The following is a 19115-nucleotide window of genomic DNA, read 5'->3' on the forward strand; positions in this document are numbered from 1 at the left end:
TTTAGCTATTGTAATGGATTCAAAGATAATAGAAATTGAATGAACAAGTGTTTTTCCATAAGCCCCATTAAAAAGGTAAACAAAATTTTTGTTTCAAGATTTGGTCACCAAATTGAAGTGAATCCGAGGGGAGACACTAAGCAGTGGAGGCTGAATAATGGGAGATGAAGGGGAGGGTAGAATACTAGAATGCTTAAAGTGGGAGACAGAGAATTTGGTATATTGTGAAGACAACCATTTTTACTAATAGAGGCATCACATGCTGACTCACATGCTAAAAAGGCCAAACATTTTACAATTTTATACTACAGTTTACATGATTCAGTGGGGTAAGGATAGACTTAAATGGTTATTTATCTCCTTTTATGTGCTTCAGGATACTATTGGATGATATAAATGGAGAGTTGGAGGAAATGAGATAGAGTAGGTGATTAACTTTAATTCACGCATAAGACCTTTAATGACTTACAGTTCACGCACTGGAACATGAAGGGCAAGAGCTCTGGCCACTAGCCCTCTTCCATGATGGAGGCTGCAAGCTCGGCAACTGTGTTGCAAAGCTTTTTTTAAATTATGGAAATTAGCATAGTTTTATTTCCCTTGGTTTCTTCTTGACTGGAACTAAATTGAAAATATGGGAAGAATGAAAAATGTTAAGATGATACTCACATCCAAAGTTTTTCAATTCTTTCTAAATCAATTGCTCCGATGTTTGATGTACGTTTCTAAATTTCTATTAGACAAGTTTGACATCTTCTTGGAGGGGAATGACATGCCAGATTATCCTTGTATCATACGCTCTTAGAGCTTCATAGATCCAATTTTAATAGTTGTCATTGTATTTTGCAGAAAAAGGTGGTGTGAGAAGTGCCAAACCAGTCACATGGTCATTGCAACATGACCTTTCCTCAGCACTTGGATTACAAGATTCCATGTATATTTCTGGTGATTCCTAACAATTCATGACTCCTCATTAGTACGATGGAAATGTTTTGTTGATGCTCTGCAACATGGTCTCGGATCTATATAATGGTGGTATTTACTATTAGATCTCCATAAATCCAAAGTAGCCAAATGGTAGTGTCATGAGTTTTATCTCTATGACCTTAATGATAAAAATAATGTCCTGATACATTTATGAAGGAGGGTACATAAAATTAATTGTATTGTATTGTTGGAGGTTGTAAGTTGATGGAGAGTTCATGTGAATTTCTTTTACTTTTGATTGATTGCACATGAATTGTGATTGTAGGTCTGAGTAATCACGGGTTCCATAGTTGTTTTGTTCACCCAAATAATTCCAAACATTGCAGACTCTATTTTATTATTCCACTGCCTTCAATCTTCTCGTGACATGTTCTGGTTTGGTCTTGTTTACTTCCTTCATGTTTAGTTCCTAATTTGTATCATTATTACACCCAAATGAACAACGTTTTCCAGTAAATTATGATATGTTTGTTGTTAGGTCATACAAGTAGGTTAAATAAATGAGCTGTTGTTGTTGAGTTTGTTATTTTTCCCTTTTTTTCTTCCCTTAGATATAAAAATTTAGAATTTGATGTCACATTGTAGTCCCAGACACTAACAAAACAAAACCAGAGTTTGGTTGTATTCCTGGGAATACTTACCAAACATATCTTGATAAATCTTGTATCTAATCAAGATATAAATATGATACCATTAATTATTAGAACCAATTATCTTCAACACAATCTATCAGTTGCCTAACAGGTACAAGGGAATCTCAAATTTCAATCCTACAAGTTGTCCCAACCATGCCCACTAATTCAAATTTTGGATGTCGAATAAGGTTAGGGTGTGAGTCTGAGCCCTAATTGTAATATACTTTGGTATTTTTTTGGTCTGTATTCTAGAATGTTGCTCTATGATCAAGGATTTCTATTAGGGGATTCTCTAAATTTGATGAAATTGTCTGTTGCAGGTAGTTACTTTAGGGTTTGGTTTTTGTCATTTATTTTGTACTTGTTGTATGCATTTTTGTAAGCTGGGCATATTCAGGACTGTTGTTCATCATCTTCGGTATATCTTAGCACCCATTTCACTATGTTTTACACATTTTGTTCCTTTTAAATCTTCAACAAGTCGGTCCACTGTCAAAATTTGTTAGCAATATTTTCTGAATTTACCCTTACAAATGACAACTATCAATACAATCCCATCGGTTGTATGCCTTTTTAACCTATCTGAACCACTATTTTATTTTCAGTCTTCTCAGCCTAAGAACACAAATTTTTCCATGTCTCCTCCTGCCTTCATGTTGCATCCAACACCAAAACAGATCTGTGAGTCATGGCAAATTCTATAGTCCGCTGAAGTACTTATGCCCGTAACATAGACACACTTATTTTGTTCAATAACATATCGGTATATGCCAATCATCTCCTTGGAGCTTACAGGTTTTCTAAATAGTATCTAGACATATTTTCTGTACTTTAAAATCTCCCCCTCTGCATGTTTAGCATAAAGTGAACTATTCATCCAGCCTGAGAAGAATCCAAGTCTGTGAGTTTCAAATGGATCTATTATAATCATTTAAGTTGGATTCCCCCTAAATTCACCCTCTTTGGAACATAATGTTCTAGACAATCTCATTTATGGATTCGTAGGCTTGTAGAACAAAATTTCTGCATTGATAGTTTGGGCAAATGTAAAGATGGACAGGCTTGTTCAAGTGCATGAAAATGAGGTGAAGATAGATTTTGAAGTAGGATGCAAATGTAGGACAACAATTTACCTCAAGAGTTTGATCGACACCATGCCTATTGCATTCAAGGTGAAGACTTCTACTACTGATAAATTTCTAGTCAAGCCTCCCAATGGTTTCATATCCCCACTTGGTTATTTTTCTTTTGAAATAATATTAAAGCCAATGAAGGATATCCCAGAGGAGTTCCATCATTCAAAGGATAGATTTCTTATAAATACTACATTGGCACCTAACTGCAAAATGGATGGAAATGACTTACCAAATAAGGTGTCTAATGACTAGTTTGCATCGCAGAAAACACAGTTTATTATACATGCCAAGCTGAAAGTTGTTTACATTGGAGACTTCTTGCTTCACCATCTAGTTGTGAAGGGTTATGTAAATTATGTCAAACAAATACTTAGATTACATAATTGTTGTAACCATGCTGATGAGGATGGTAGAACAACATTGCAGATTGCTTCAGCAAGTGGAAATTATGGGATGTTGAAAATGTTGTTGAATGCACAAAAATTTTGTTTCAAGATTTGGTCACAGAAGTGAAGTGAATCCGAGGGGAGACACTAAGTAGTGGAGGCTGAAGAATGGGAGATGAAGGGGAGGGTAGAATACTAGAATGCTTAAAGTGGGAGACAGAGCATTTGGTATATTGTGAAGTCAACCATTTTCACTAATAGAGGCATCACATGCAGACTCACATGCTGAAAAGGCTAAACTTTTACAATTTTCTGCTACAGTTTACATGATTCAGTGGGGTAAGGATAGAATTGAATGGTTATTTATCTCCTTTTATGTGCATCAAGATACTATTGGATGCTATAGATGGAGAGTTGGAGGAAATGAGACAAAGTAGGTGATTAACTTTAACATTGATAAGCCTGGTCAAGTAAGTTTTCATTGTCCTCCGAGCGGATGATCATGGGGAAGGTAACTTCAGGCCCTTTTAACTATTTATTTATATAGTATTTTAAGTTCTATGAATTGAGTTTAGTTTGGGTGGTTGGGTTGAATAGTTGTTATTCTCCTCATTCTTCAATCAATCAATCTATATTGAAGGCTTTGAGTTTTCTCTGTTCTCTAAGCAAGCTTTTATGCAAACTATTTTCCCCAGCCATAACCAGTGCCCAATATTTTGAGTTATCTCTGTTCTCTAAGCAGGATTTTATGCAAACTGTTTTAAGTACATATATATTTGTTTGGGTCTTCTAATATAATTCAGAAAACAATGTTTAAGGCCCACTTCTTTTGTTGTTGTGTGAACAAAATTGGTCAAATTTATCTTACTCCAATCCAATATATTTGAAAGATTCATAGTTGTTCAGATGGCTATATTTTAACATTAAGTAGAACAACAAGTAGGCTATAATTCTTGTGCACCACTGAATTCAATTTTAATATGTTACCCAGGTTCTGTTTGCAGGTGGTACTTTTGCAATCTACTCCTTGTTATGTCAACATGTGAACATTGTTGGGAAAAGTACTGGTGAACAATTTCACCATTTACTATCAGATGAAAGGCTGAAAGTTTTCAGTAAAGGACATGTCCAGGATGTTTCCTCCAGGACAAAGCAAATGCTTGAGGAAATTTCAATTGTTCAAATAATTTTGATAATCTTTGTTATGCTTGGCACTAGAATGGTAATTGAGAAAAGTTCAACTGCTCAAAGAATTTTTCTAATCTTTGTTATGCTTGGCACTAGCATGGTAATTGGAGATGGAGCACTGATGCCTGCAATATCAGGTTCATCTTTTACCTCTGTAAAAACTTCATTCGTCCATCTGCATTGAACCCTTTTTTGAAAGAGTGTAACCAAACCTATTCAGCACTACCCTTCACAAGATTCAAGACTTGAATGAGAGCATAATATTTAGGGTAGGCATCCCTTTCATTAAGGAGTGCAAATACAATGATATTTTAAGGGAAATCATTCTCTTTCTCAAGTTTCAGGGTGAGAGTGAGGATCAATACAACAATATACATAGGCATGTGACTATTACCACAACATTTCTCATCATCATATCACTCACATGAAATTAAACTTGGGTTGGGGTGATAACAACCATTTGTTGGCATTATGATACAGGTGTTGTCCTTGATGGCAACTCAGCCAAATGACAGTTCATAGTGCAGCAGGTCAATAGCAAAGGATTACAGATCAGACTCCAAAGAATGAAGAAAGAGAAGTATACGTTGCTTCACTTTGTCCAAGTAGCATATACACGTGGGTTAATAGAACAAAAGAAGCATATAATGTATACATGCACTTTAATAGGAGGAAAAGCACGTACATGTTGGAAAACCAAGTTTTTGGTCCAACGTATTTTCATCCAAGGTATTGATCTAATGTATTTGGTCCGAGGTATTGGCGTTTGGTCCAAGGTATTGAGAAAGTCCTAAGGGTATATAAGGAGGACAAGATCATTTGGCCATGTGTGCAAGCAATAAGATTCTAAGGAATACTTCTATCTGAAGTATATTTTATGTTGCAGGGTTATGTTTGGGACTAGATCTGAAATATTCATGTGCACCTTGAGTTCAATATTGGATCAGGAATCATGAGACTTGAAATGACTTATTCTTGAATGATTTGATATTGGTTGAGACTAGATCTGATGTTTTGCACCTGTTCTATTTGTTATCTATCATGATCTGGGTTTGTCTAAAGTATGGAATTGCAGCAAATTTCTGAGTCAAAATTTGCGGATCTATACGTAGGTTTGTCTCGAGCAAATAGCTTGTACACATAGGTTTGGTTCTTTCAAGTAGCGTATACAAAAGAAAAGCTTCCTTCCAGATCTGACTAATCTATCTGATCAAATTCTGTTGTTTTATTGTTCTCTGTCAATGAAGTCTTCTTAGATCTAAATGTAAAACTGAATGCATAAGGAGGATGGCATTTGATTGATTGATTGTATAAGTGAGAAGAAGTGATCTCTATCCCTACCTATGTAAAGCTATGTAAGTTGATAGTAGCTATTTAGTATATTGATCGTTCGTATAGACTTGATTTAGAAGTTTATGTTTGCAGTACTTTTGAAGGTATACATAGATTTAATTCACATAAGTGGCGTATACACACAGGTTGGGTTCAGCCAAGTAGTGTATACACTCTAATGAATGATTTTTGAGGTTACAGCTGGTTCTGAATGATGATGCAGGGTTTTGGGTTCAACACAGTGTTCTCGTGTCAGTGATCTTATTGTTAAGATTAACTAAATATTGGTTGATGCAGTTTAAGTTTAAAAGCTTTGATGGTCCAGTGTGAAAATTTGATGAAACATGGCCTTCAGATTGTGGTGTTGTGATCCAGGAGTATCCAGTTTGAAACTTCATGAAATGTGGTCCCTGGTGGAAGAGTGGAGTTATCTATAGGTTGGCACCTACGTACTAGTAAACATATTGGCTAGTACAAGAGCTAGGGGGTTGTAGCTCCCTTCTAGTAGAAGCTGGAGAATGAGAGAAAGTTGTAACCTTTTGTAGGTAGAACCCTGCGTACTCGTATGAGTCTGCACCAATACAAGATTGTAAACAATTTTTCTTATTATTAAAAGAAGACATAGATGACACCAACAGGTGGTTTTTACCAACATTGGCTTTCCACCTTAAATCTTGGTGTTCATGTGTGTTTCTTATGTGTGATGTTTTATTCTGCTTTTACTTCACTATCTAATAAATCTCTGATATACTGGTTTAAGCTCAACACATGATAAATTTTCTAATTCACAAGTTCTCTGCATATAAAATGGTTTTTTTAAGCACAATCGCTTGTACACACTAGTTCACTTCATTGAAGTAGCATATACAAATCTGTTTGGGAAATAAAATTATTGATTTGATAATACTGATTCACCCCCCTCTCAGTATTATTTCCAACAATTGGTATCAGAGCAGGTCCTTGAGAAGAAGCTTGATAGCTTGAAGGGAGATCCATCAACATGAATAATCAAGAGAGCATGGGATCCATCACACCGCCAATACTCGATGGGAGCAACTTTGTTTATTGGAAAATAAGAACCACAACATATCTACAATTGCTTGGAATGGATGTTTTGGAAATTTTGGAAGGAGGATATACATTTCCAACAACAATTCCTACAGATGCAGTAGGTAAAAACGAATATGAAACCAATGCCAAAGCTGTCAATACTTTATCAGGAAGTTTGTCACAATCAGAGTTTGTCAAAGTCATGCAGCTCAAATCAACCAAAGAAATATTGGACAAAATCATTCTGAGCTACGAAGGAGACTCTCAGGTAAAACGTGTTAAACTTCAAACTCTTAGAATTCAATATGAAACTCCTAATATGCATAGTGATGAAAGTATAGCTAGTTACTTCTTATGTATAGATGAGTTTGTTAATTGTATGAAGAATCTAGGTGAAGAAATAAAGGAAGTTACCTTAGTTGAGAAATTTTTGAAATCCTTGTCTGCTAAATTTCAATCCAAAGTGTCTGCCATCAAAGAAAAATAGGATCTGTAGAATATCACTATGACACAGCTTCACGAAATCTTAAGTGCCCTCGAGATGAGAAAAGGAGGACCATAAGATATGAGAGAAGCCACATTTAAAGCTTCAGCAATAAGAAAGGAAGAACACAATGAATCGGGACATATTTCAGAAGAAGAAGATGAGGTAAACTTTGTCAAGAAGTTTTGATGGGGTTCTGGAAGGTTTAGAGCTAGGCTACCCTTCAAATGCTTTGCTTGTGGTAGAGTTAGTCATTATGCTACTAGATGTCCTCATAAAGATAAATATGAAAAAGGAATTTAAGAATATGCAAAAGGGAATAGAAAACAAGTTGTGAATAAAAGGAGTTACTATACTCATGAAGATAGTGATGGTTTATCTAATAGTGATGAAGATGAAACTGAACAATATTACAAAGTTCTCATGGCTTATGAGAGCAATGATTTTTGGGATAGTTTAGAAGAGGATAATGATGGTTTATCTAATAGTGATGATTATAGACTTCTCATGGCTTATGAAAATGATAATTTTTGGGATGCTTTAGAAGAGGAAGACCTTCGTGAAGAAATATCTAAACTCAAAATCTATTTAGAAGAAAATAATATGATTATAGATACCTTGACATACCAACTTGCTGAAAAGGAAAAACACAATGAAAAACTAGAATTTGAAATTGTGGGTATAAGAAAGCATCTTGAGGAAACAAAATCTCTCAATCTTAGATTTGCTAAAGGATCTGAAACTTTAAATGAAATTATCAAATTTCAGCATTCTCCTCTGATAAAGACAAGTCTTGGATATACTGAAGAAGCATCTCAATCATAGAAGTTTTCAACCTCCAACAAAAGCTATCTTGATGCAGCAAAGACCAGTGAACAGTATGACAATTGTCATCAAAGGCATAAAGTAGATCACTAGGTAAATCATACTCGATCTACTCCAAGGATGAATAGAAGCCACAACCAACCTCAGGAAAATCATACTCAATTTTCCCCAAAGATAAATATCAATAGAAACTACAATCACCAGGTTAATAGATTTGATTGTCGCGGGAACTTTTTTAATGGGAAATGTTTTTCATGTCATAATTTTGAGCACAAAGATGCTTAATGCATTGCTTACAAAACAATTATGACTAGAGAAGCACGAAATCAAAGGAATGTAATAGGGATCAAGAGAAGTTGCTATAATAACTTTTCTCCTCTTGGAAATGAAATAGAATTCTCAATCTGTAACAACTTTGGTCATGAAGAATATGAATGCAGGAGAAAATTTCAGCAAACATCTCAAAAAAAGAAAACACCATTAAATCCCGAGATATGGAGAAGGAAAGAATCTCAAACAGAAATATGTGGTATAGAATTGTATGCAAAAGGACAAGAAAATCAGTGGTACATCGACAGTGGATGTTCAAAACACATGACAAGTTACAAAGAAAAGCTTCAGTCATATAATGCCTTAGAAAAGGAAAAGAATGTCTCATTTGGAAATGACACTCATGTTGTCATAAAAGGTAAAGGCTCTATTTTCTTTAAAGAAAAGGTTAAAGTTGGAAATGTTATGTATGTAGATGATTTAAAGCATAACCTATTGAGTTTCAAGCAAATGTGTGATTAAGGAAATGAAGTGGTGTTTCAATCAAACAGATGTGTTGTTCGTGAGCTTGATACAGGAGAGACCGTGATCAAAGGTACAAGAACTCCAAACAACTGATACATACTCAAGGGAGGACAACAACAGTGTTATCTAAGAAAAAACGATGAAAACTGGCTGTGTCATAGAAGATTGGGACATCTAATCTTTTCTCAAATAATAAAATCATGCAGACTCAAGGTTGTTCATGATATTCCAGATATTAGCATCCCAAAAAATACAATATGAAAACCATGTCAAGACGGTAAGCAAACCAGATTTCACTTTATGGAAAAAGAAGGGTCAGCTAGTAAGCCTCTTGAACTTGTCCATACTGATTTATGTGGACCATCAAGAAAAATACCACCTCCTGGAGATTGATGATTTTTCCAGAATGTGTTGGATAGATCTTCTAAAGCATAAAGATGAAGCATTTGAAAAGTTCCAAGCCTTCAAAGCTTTGGTTGAAAATGAATTAGATCGAAAAATCAAATGCCTCAGATTTGATCTAGGAGGGGAATTTACATCAGATGAATTCTTTGACTTTTGTGAACAAAGTGGAATAAAAAGGCAATTCTCCACCACTAGGACTCCTCAACAAAATGGTATGGTAGAAAGAATGAACAAAACAGTTCAAAAAATGGCTCGAGCTATGCTATATGAATCTGGAACTCCTGTAACCTTCTAGGGTGAAGCTGCATTCGTTGCCATGACTATTCTCAACAAAGAAAATGTTCAGGTAAATAGCAGTCAAAATCCACATGAACTTTGGTATGGTAAGACTCCTAATGTAAAATACTTTAAAGTTTTTGGAAGCAAATGTTTTATCAAAATGACTGATGAAAAACTTGGTAAGTTTGAACCCAGAGTAGATGAAGGTATTCTTCTTGGTTATTCTTCCAGAATTAAAGGATATAAATTCTATAATAAAATACTTGGGAAAATTATTGAAAGCATTGATGTTGTAGTTGATTAAGCATGCAAAAATCCAAAATAGATAAAATCAACAGAAGACTATGACAATGAAGAAGATGGGGATTATTTTCACACATCAAATCAAAATGATATTGAAAAAGAAACCAATGAAGCACCAGAGGTAGAGATAATGGTAGAAGAAAAGGCTTCGTCCATGTATGTTCAGAAAAATCATCTAGAAACTCTAATTTTAGAGGGAAAAGAGGCAAGTGTACAGACAAGAAGAACTATTGTAGGGACCTCAAGCTATCTAGCATTACTATCCTCCACTAAAACTCAAAATGTAAGTGAAGCATGCAAAGATGAATGTTGGGTGAAGGCCATGGATGAAGAACTTGAGAAAATTGGAAAAAATGATACTTGGGAATTAGTTCCTAGACCTCATGATAAAAATATTATAGGAACTAAATGGATATTCAAAAACAAGTTGAATGAAAATGGAGAAGTCACTAGAAACAAGGCTAGACCTATTTGTAAAGGGTATGCTCAACAAGAAGGTATAGATTTTGAAGAAACCTTTTCACCTGTTGCCAGACTTGAATCCATAAGGACGTTTCTTGCTCTTGCTTTCAGAAATTCAAAGTATACCAAATGGATGTAAAATCAGCCTTCCTTAATGGAGCTTTAGAAGAATAAGTTTATAGTGAACAGCCAGAAGGATTTATTCTTGGAAATGATACAAAACTTGTATGCAGACTCAAAAAGGCTGTCTATGGTTTGAAACAGGCTCCAAGGGCCTAGTATTACTGCCTTGGCAAATATCTACACCAACAAGGTTTTACAAAAGGTTCTGCAGATAGCAATCTATATAGAAAGATTGAAACTGATAAATTGCTAATTATTATTATTTATGTCGATGATATCATTTTTGGTAGCAATGAAGAATACATGAGTCAAAATTTTTCTTCAGTAATGCAGTAAGAATTTGAAATTTCTTTATCTGGTGAACTTATGTACTTTCTTGGTCTACAAGTTCAACAAACTAAAGATGGTATTTTTCTATCACAAACCAAATATCTCAAACAGTTCTTGAAAAGGTATGGAATGGAAGATTCTGAACCTGTATGTACCCCAGGGGTAACAGGATGTAGTCATAGCTCAAATGATGAATCAATAGCAGTACATCAACCAACTTACAGATCCATGATTAGCAGTCTGCTTTATCTAACAGGTACCCAACCTAACATCATGCATGCAGTAGGAATAGGTGGAAGATTCCAAGCAAATCCAAAGGAATGACGCCTTCAGGCAGTCAAAATAATTTTCAAATATCTTCAAGGAACTCAGGACTTTGGTTTATGGTATCCTAGAGATGCAGATCTTACTATTCATGCATATATAGATGCAGATTGGGCAGGAAGTGTTGATGATAGAAAAAGCACTAGTGGTGGTGCATTCTATATGGGTTCTAGGTTAGTGTGTTGGTTCAGCAAGAAAGAAAGTTCAATTGCTTTATCTACAACTGAAGCAGAATATGTGGCTACTGCATCTTACTGCACATAGATACTTTGGATGATTCAAACTTTGCAAGACATTCAAATCACATGTACTCCACCTATCTCCATTCTATGTGATAATACAAGTGCCATCAGTATTTCAAAGAATCTAGTCATGCACTCCAAGACCAAGCACACACCCATCAAGTACCATTTTCTACGTGAACAAGTGCTTGAACAAAAGGTCAAATTGGATTATGTTCCCTGCAAAGAACAAGTTGCTAATATATTCATTAAACCACTACTTAGAGAAACATTTGATTATCTCAGACAAAAGCTGGGACTAGTTGCTGCATCATCCTGCTGTTAAATCCAATTTGTTTTCAGAGAAAGGTTATTATATGCGTGTTTCATGAAGTATAGTCGCGTACACACGTGGGTTTTGATGGGTCAAGGAGTGTATATGTTTTTCAGACAGGAAAAATAGTGGGGCAGGCTTTGATATGGGTGCTTTGTCTAATGTTGATGATTATAGTCTATCGATATGCTTTGTTCATTAATTTTTATCTGGCTAACAAAGATGCCTTGATCTTTGACTTGTTAACAATGCACAGGTAGCACAGGTTCAAGGGGAGCATTATCCTTCACATGCATTATGCATTGATGGCATTATGATTGCTGAGTCTAGCTATGGCTTCATATATTTATACCGTTTTTTTCTTAAGTCATGTGAAAGTCTAGGGTGTGATATGTCTTCTCACACATTTGAATGAGTCCTGTTGGACAAATGACGTAATTTGTATCCCCACTTTGCATGGGATGGATGTTGTAATATTTATTATTTCTGTCATGTATAAACAATTGGTATATCCCCACTTGGTTGGGAGATGGATGTATGTATGTGTCATTGGTGATAGGAAGGTCATACTCACCTAGTTGAGTTATAGAGTCATGTTATTCTTTTGAAGAATATTTTTGCAGATTCAGCATGTACTCTGGGGGAGCATGGACAACATAATGTATGCCAAAGGGAGAGAATATCTTGGTCCACCCTTTGCCCTTGAAGTCAAATGGGGAGAGTGTCTTGGTGTTGTTGTTGCCATCAAGTCCAAATGGGGAGATTGCTGGAATTATGATACATGTGTTGTCCTTGATGGAAACTCACTCAGATGACAGTTCACAGTGCAGCAGGTCAACAACAAAGGATTACAGATTAGACTCCAAAGAATGAAGGAAGACGTGTATACGCTGGTTCACTTTGTCCAAGTAGAATATACACCCAAGTTAACAAAAAAAAAGAAGCGTATAATGTACACATGCACTTTTACAGGAGGAAAAGTGTGTACATGCTGGAAAACCAAGTTTTTGGTTGAAGGTATTGTGATCCAAGGTATTTGATCTGAGGTATTTGGTCCAAGGTATTGATCCTAGTTGTTTGGTCCAAGGTATTGGTCCTAAGTGGTTTTGGTCCAAGGTATTGAGAAAGGCCTAAGAGTATATAAGGAAGAGAAGATCATTAGCCCATGTGTGCAAGAAATAAGATTTGAAGGAATACTTCTATCTGAAGTATATTTTATGTTGCAGGGTTATGTTTGGGACTAGATCTGAAATATTCATGTGCACCTTGAGTTCAATATTGGATCAGGAATCATGAGACTTTAAAAGACTTATTCTTGAATGATCTAATATTGGGTGAGACTAGATTTGATGCTTTTCACCTATTCTATTTGTTATCTATCATGATCTGTGTTTGTCTAATGTCTGGAATTGCAACAAAGTTCTGAGTCAAAATTTTCAGATTTGTACGTAGGTTCGTCTCGGCCAAAGAGTGTGTACACATAGGTTCGATTCTTTCAAGTAGTGTATACAAAATAAAAGCTTCTTTTAAGATCTGACTAATCTATCTGATCAAATTCTATTGTTTTACTGTTGTCTGTCAATGAACTCTTCTTAGATTTGAATGTAAAAATGAATGCATAAGGAGGTTGTCATTTGATTGATTGATTCTATAAGTGAGAATAAGTGATCTCTATCCCTACACGTGTAAAGCTCTGTAAGTTGACAGTAGATATTCAATATATTGATGGTTGGTACAGACTTGATTCAAAATTTTATGTTTGCAGTAGTTTTGAAGGTATACATAGGTTTAATTCATGGAAGTAGCATATACACACAGGTTGGGTTCAACGAAGTAGCGTATACACTCTAATTTATGATTTTTGAGGCTACAGCTGGTTCTGAATGATGATGCAAGGTTCTGGGTTCAACATAGTGTTCTGGTGTCAATGATCTGATTGTTCAGATTAACTGAATATTGGTTGATGCCGTTTAAGTTTAAAAGTTTTGATGGGTCCAGTGTGAAAATTTGATGAAACGTGGCCTTAAGATTGTGGTGTTGTGATCCAGGAGTATCTAGTTTCAAAATTCATGATATGTGGTCCTTGGTGGAAGAGTGGAGTTATCTGTAGGCTGGCACCTACGTACTAGTAAACATATTGGCTAGTACAAGAGCTAGGGGGTTGTAGCTCCCTTCCAGTAGAAGCTGGAGAGTGAGAAAAGGTTGCAACCTTCCGCGGGTAGAAGCCTGCGTACTGGTATGAGTCTGCATCAGTACAAGATTGTAAACATATTTTCTTATTATTAAAAGAAGACAGAGATGACAGCAGCAGGTGATTTTTACCCACATTGGGTTTCCACCTTAAATCTTGGTGTTCATGTGTGTTGCTTATGTGTGATGCTCTATTCTACTTTTAATACACTGTATAATAAATCTCTGGTATACTGGTTTAAGTTCAACACATGATAAGTTGTCTGAATCACAAGTTCTCTGCATATACACTGGTTTCTTTAAGAACATTCGCTGGTAGATGCTAGTTCACTTCACTGAAGTATCGTATATAAATCTGTTTGGGAAATAAAATTATTGATCTGATAATACTGATTCACCCCCCTCTCAGTATTATTTCCAACACCATTCTACCTGACCACCATATGTAACCCCAATTGACTCACAGTACAGTGAGTTTATTCCATTGAAGTTGTGTATTTTTCTTATTTCTTAATTGGAATGTTGTCTAGAAGAGAGAATCCCAACAAGGGACGCCTGGTGTCTCAACAATAACCCATTTATGAAATTCACTAATGAGCCCAAGCCCATCTAGGTAGGGCCTGCCCTCTCTTCGGTGCATGCCAAAGTAAGCTAATAGACTTTAACTATTTTCTTTCAAAAAGCTAGGATCATAATGAAAGGTCTTTAACGACCTAACAACCACATGGTTATATTTAACTTCGCGTCAAACCAATTTACACTCTTAAAATAATAAGTGAAATTTCCAGTAAATATTATTATTCACAATGCTTTTCCTAAAGTAGTCTATGGTGTTGAATACAGGATTTGAAATCAAGGTTTAAATATTATTATCAGTAAAAATATTATTATTCACTTTAGTGAACCATAAAATCATTTCTTTGATGCTTTCATTCCAACTATATCTTACTCTTGTTATTTCAAATTTTTGAGTTGGGTAGTGCTCTCAGCTATTCAAGGAATCCAGTCAAAGAACCCAAAAATGAGCCAGGGTAAGTATTATATAGAGCAATAATGTACCCTTTGACATACAAAATTATAGCATCTGTCTAGATTCTATATCCTTCAATTTAGAGAGTTGTTCAAACATATTAAATAACAACAAAGTATTTGTATGTCTGAAATATAATTTGTTGCATACTACTGATTATGGATTCCTTGAAAACCCTGCTAGACATTATAATCCCTAAAATTCTTGACTCTTTTGTATGCAGATGTTGTTGTATTGGTATTAGCTGTAATTCTTGTATTTCTCTTCTTGCTTCAAAGGTTCGAAACATCCAAAGTGAGCTTCCTATTCTCCCCTATAATGGTTATGTGGTTCTCTTCAACAACCATTATTGGGGCCTATAATATTGGAGCACATTATCCAGGTGTATTCAAGGCATTGTCACCTCACTACATTTTCTATTTCTTTGTTGAAAATCATAAGAAAGGATGGGTGATGCTAGGAGCTGTTTTCTTATGTGTAACAGGTTTGTGCTCAATTCAAGATATTTTATAATGTGTGCCTTAAAAATTTGAATTTGTTTACCTTTTTCAAGTCAAAGAAATATCTTTTCTTATGTTGTTAAACACTAATTTCATATCTCACAGTATATATCCTCTAATCACTTGTTAGTAAGAGAGACACTACCTTAGCTGGCCTTTTATCTGTTTAAAACAGATGCGGAGGCCATGTTTGCTGACTTGGGCCACTTCAATAAGATATCTATTCAGGTTCAAATGATTTCCATAGTCAAAATATTGTTCCATCTAAGTTCTATGGGTGTATCATTAACTAGAATCATGAGAAATTTCTGCTTCTAAGCTCTATGGGTGTTTCTTGGACTAGAATCATAACAAATTTCTACTTCTTGCTACAAATTTCCTTTTCTCTGATGATTTATCCAGCTTTAATTCTCACATATGCTAGCCAGGCAGCTTACTTGATCAAGAATCCAGGACATATAAGTGATACATTCTAAAAGTCAATACCAAATGCTGTGTATTGGCCAATTTTTATCGTTGCCACTTTATCAGTCAAGCATTGATTTCTACAACCTTCTCAATTATAAAACACTCAATGGCTATTTGGTGTTTCCCTCGAGTCAATATTGTTCATACCTCATAAGACAGCGAGGGTCATATTTACTCTCCAGAGGTTAACTATGTCCTCATGATTCTCTGCCTTGCTATTGTGGTGGGTTTTAGGGGTGGGCCACAAATCACCAATGCCTTTGGTAAGTGCTTATTTCTTTGTTTCTTTCTTTTTGAAACAAATGTACCTTGTATTTCATTAGTGCACAAAGAAAAAATGCTTTATACAATCTTACATTGCCAGCAAAATTAGAGGAATGGGCATTATCCCACGTATAAAAGGAAAAGAGGACAAGCATGCCTACATTGCCAGCAAAATTAGAGGAATGGGCATTATCCCACGTATAAAAAGCAAAGAGGACAAGCATGCCTACGTCTTTGGCTCCAACTTTAAGAGAGTTAATGGAATTTTGTGCTGCAGGGGTTGATGTGGCTTGGGTCATGCTTATTAAAACATGTTTAGTGATCTTAGTCATGCTTGTCATTTGGAACATACACATTTTATTTATACTATCACTTTAAGAGTGTTAATGGAATTTTGTGTTGCAGGGGTTGTAGTGGCTTGGGTCATGCTTATTACAACATTTTTAGTGACCTTGGTCATGCTTGTCATTTGGAACATACACATTTTATTTATAGTAGCATTCTTCCTTATTTTTGGCCTTGTAGAAGGCATCTACATGACTGCCATGCTGAATAAAGTGCCACAAGGAGGTTGGGTGCCCTTTGTAATTTCAGAAATATTCCTTTCCATAATTCTCTCTTGGAATCATGGAAGACAGAAGAAGTACAAATATGAACTAGAAAGAAAAATGCAGATAAAAGATTTGCATGCATTTTTGGACAACATGGAGATTTCTCAAGTACCAGGAGTCTGTTTCTTCTACTCTAACAACAAGTTCCAAGGTTGATGTTCTAAATATATTTTTTCTGTGCCCAAATTAATCGGGTGATAATTCATAGTAGAATTATTTTTTTTGACATTTACAAATTTTCTAGATCTACTCCTTTGGGGATTGAATTCTGTCTTAAATTTTCCATACTGTCTTGACAAATGTCTATAGCTTTTGAATGCTCTTCATCATCTATTACTACATGCTTAAACATGCCCTCACTAATCAAATAATTGGATAATATATTGATCGTCATTGAACACCCACAAGTTAGTGACATTGTTTGGGATTAAAGGCTTAAAAAGGATTTCAATAGAAATTAGTTGGTAGCATATTATCTAATGAAGCTATCCTAGAAGCAACTTTAGCTAGAGTGTTCACAACTACAATCTTACATTGAGGAATTGACAAAATACTAAAAGCATAAAATTGAGTAATCAAGCTTCGTACCTCAGATTGGAAATTATCCAAGTGAAGCAAAAGAAAATGGATGGAATTCTTTACCTCCCATAATATTATTTTCAAACCAAAAATTTTAAATGTTTCACCTTCAAATCAAGAACTTTTTCAAGGCCTATAGGAAATAAGGGTATGCTTTTTCTAGGGATCAATCAATGTACAGTCTTCCCCTACACCCTCTAGTAACATAGAACCATCATAAAACAATGTCTAGAAGTTAGTTTCTAATTAGGTTAGAAGATCTAACACTATCTATATCCACAAACAGAACAAATTTATGTGGAGTTGAAGATATTATCTAGGAAGATGAAAGGAGTAGGATATGTCCCCAGTACAAAATTTGTTTTGAGTGATGTGGAGGAGGAGCAGAAAGAACAAGCTCTTTGTTACCATAGTGAAAAATTGGCAATTTGGTTTGGGCTCATCAACACATCACTAGGGACTGTGATTCGAGTTATCAAGAACCTTAGAGTCTGTGTTGACTTCCACTCTATAGCAAAGGTCCCCATATATAGCAAAGGTCGGTGCCCAAACACACTCCAACACACAGTGTTTTGACCCTAAGCAAGTCGGCCCACTAGCAAGGCTACTCAGCCTCTAGAACAACAATCTCTGCCCTCTTTTCATCCCAAAGATAGTCTACTTCTCCTGGAGCTCACTTAGCCTCCATCACAGAAACTCGAACCTCCTCCACGTTGTCTAGGGCCTCTCCTCCTCGTTATGGCTAGGGCAATCTGAGAGCTCTTTCTTGAGAGGAAGTTGCACTAAAATGGATGCTAAAATAACTCCAATTCACCCTCTATTTATAGCCAAATGAGGGGCTCCAACGAATAGATGAAGAGACACATCTATTGGCTAATATTTACATCAAGCCTACATGCATTGAAAACTAGTAATTATTTGCCAACTTCAAAAATTCATTTCCCCACTTCTACAACTTGGAATTCGACGATTCTCGATGATTTGGATTCTCCTTTCCGCCCTCTATCATCTAATGTCATCACATGTAGAAATGTGCTTCCGTAATTACCCAAAACATGATTGGGTGCAAAACCCCCAATCTTCAGTTTCAAGCCCACAAGCCTAATTGTGGCGCTTTGACCTCCAACCCTCTAACACTGGGGGGCTTGGAGTACCTCCCAAGATACAAAAAATCCCTCACTCGATCTTAGTGAGAGAGGTACTTCCAAGGCTAGGAAGTAACCATCATCGTCCTGCGACTACACTAGCCCATCTGGTGTCCATCACTACAGGATAACCTTTAGAATGAACCCAAAAACCTTGGTAGTGCCTCTGCCTCATCACATCTAAACCTAAAGATCCCAAACCTCCATAAGGTTACTCCCTTTAAGTCTAGACTCCCTTTGAACCTACATGATCTCCACTAGCTCAGTCCTACAAGCACTCATCCTCTTGGATCAAATACCACTCATACAAATCCCTCCAATCTCAGATATTCAACATCACAATCCAACGAAGACTCTAGCCTGTCAACTAGTAGTCCATCAGATGAAGCCATCTTGATCAACCTAATCTCGTCCATGCCAAAGAAGTCCTCAAGTTTTCCAAACCATCCATGACAAGTCATGGGAAGTCCACAATCAACAACATGTACTACAACAAACTGTTGTTCTCGAGGCTCTCCACCAATCCATCAGAACTCTGAACCCATCTCACCATCTAACTTGTTAAGACCACATCTCCATGTCTTCAACTGAATCCTCTTCTCCATGATATAAACACTGACAACTCCCTCTAAGTTTCTTCGTTGTGCACACCTTGATTCACTATCCCTCAAAGTAGCTCAGAAACCCTCTGATACCATGTTGAATTTCCACAATCTTGGGTCTAGGTTA

The 19115-nt window shown here is 35.9% G+C and overlaps 1 pseudogene; it reads left to right on the top strand.

Annotated features, from left to right (window-relative positions):
• The first annotated feature begins 3585 nt into the window (after window positions 1–3585).
• Window positions 3586–16818, top strand: LOC149143149 (potassium transporter 6-like; annotated as a pseudogene).
• The last annotated feature ends 2297 nt before the right edge of the window (window positions 16819–19115 follow it).

The sequence above is a fragment of the Pinus tabuliformis genome, chromosome X (genome assembly GCF_031772625.1).
Source record: "Pinus tabuliformis cultivar Carrire ecotype Pingquan chromosome X, CPIR1, whole genome shotgun sequence".
NCBI classification, from domain to species: Eukaryota; Viridiplantae; Streptophyta; class Pinopsida; order Pinales; family Pinaceae; genus Pinus; species Pinus tabuliformis.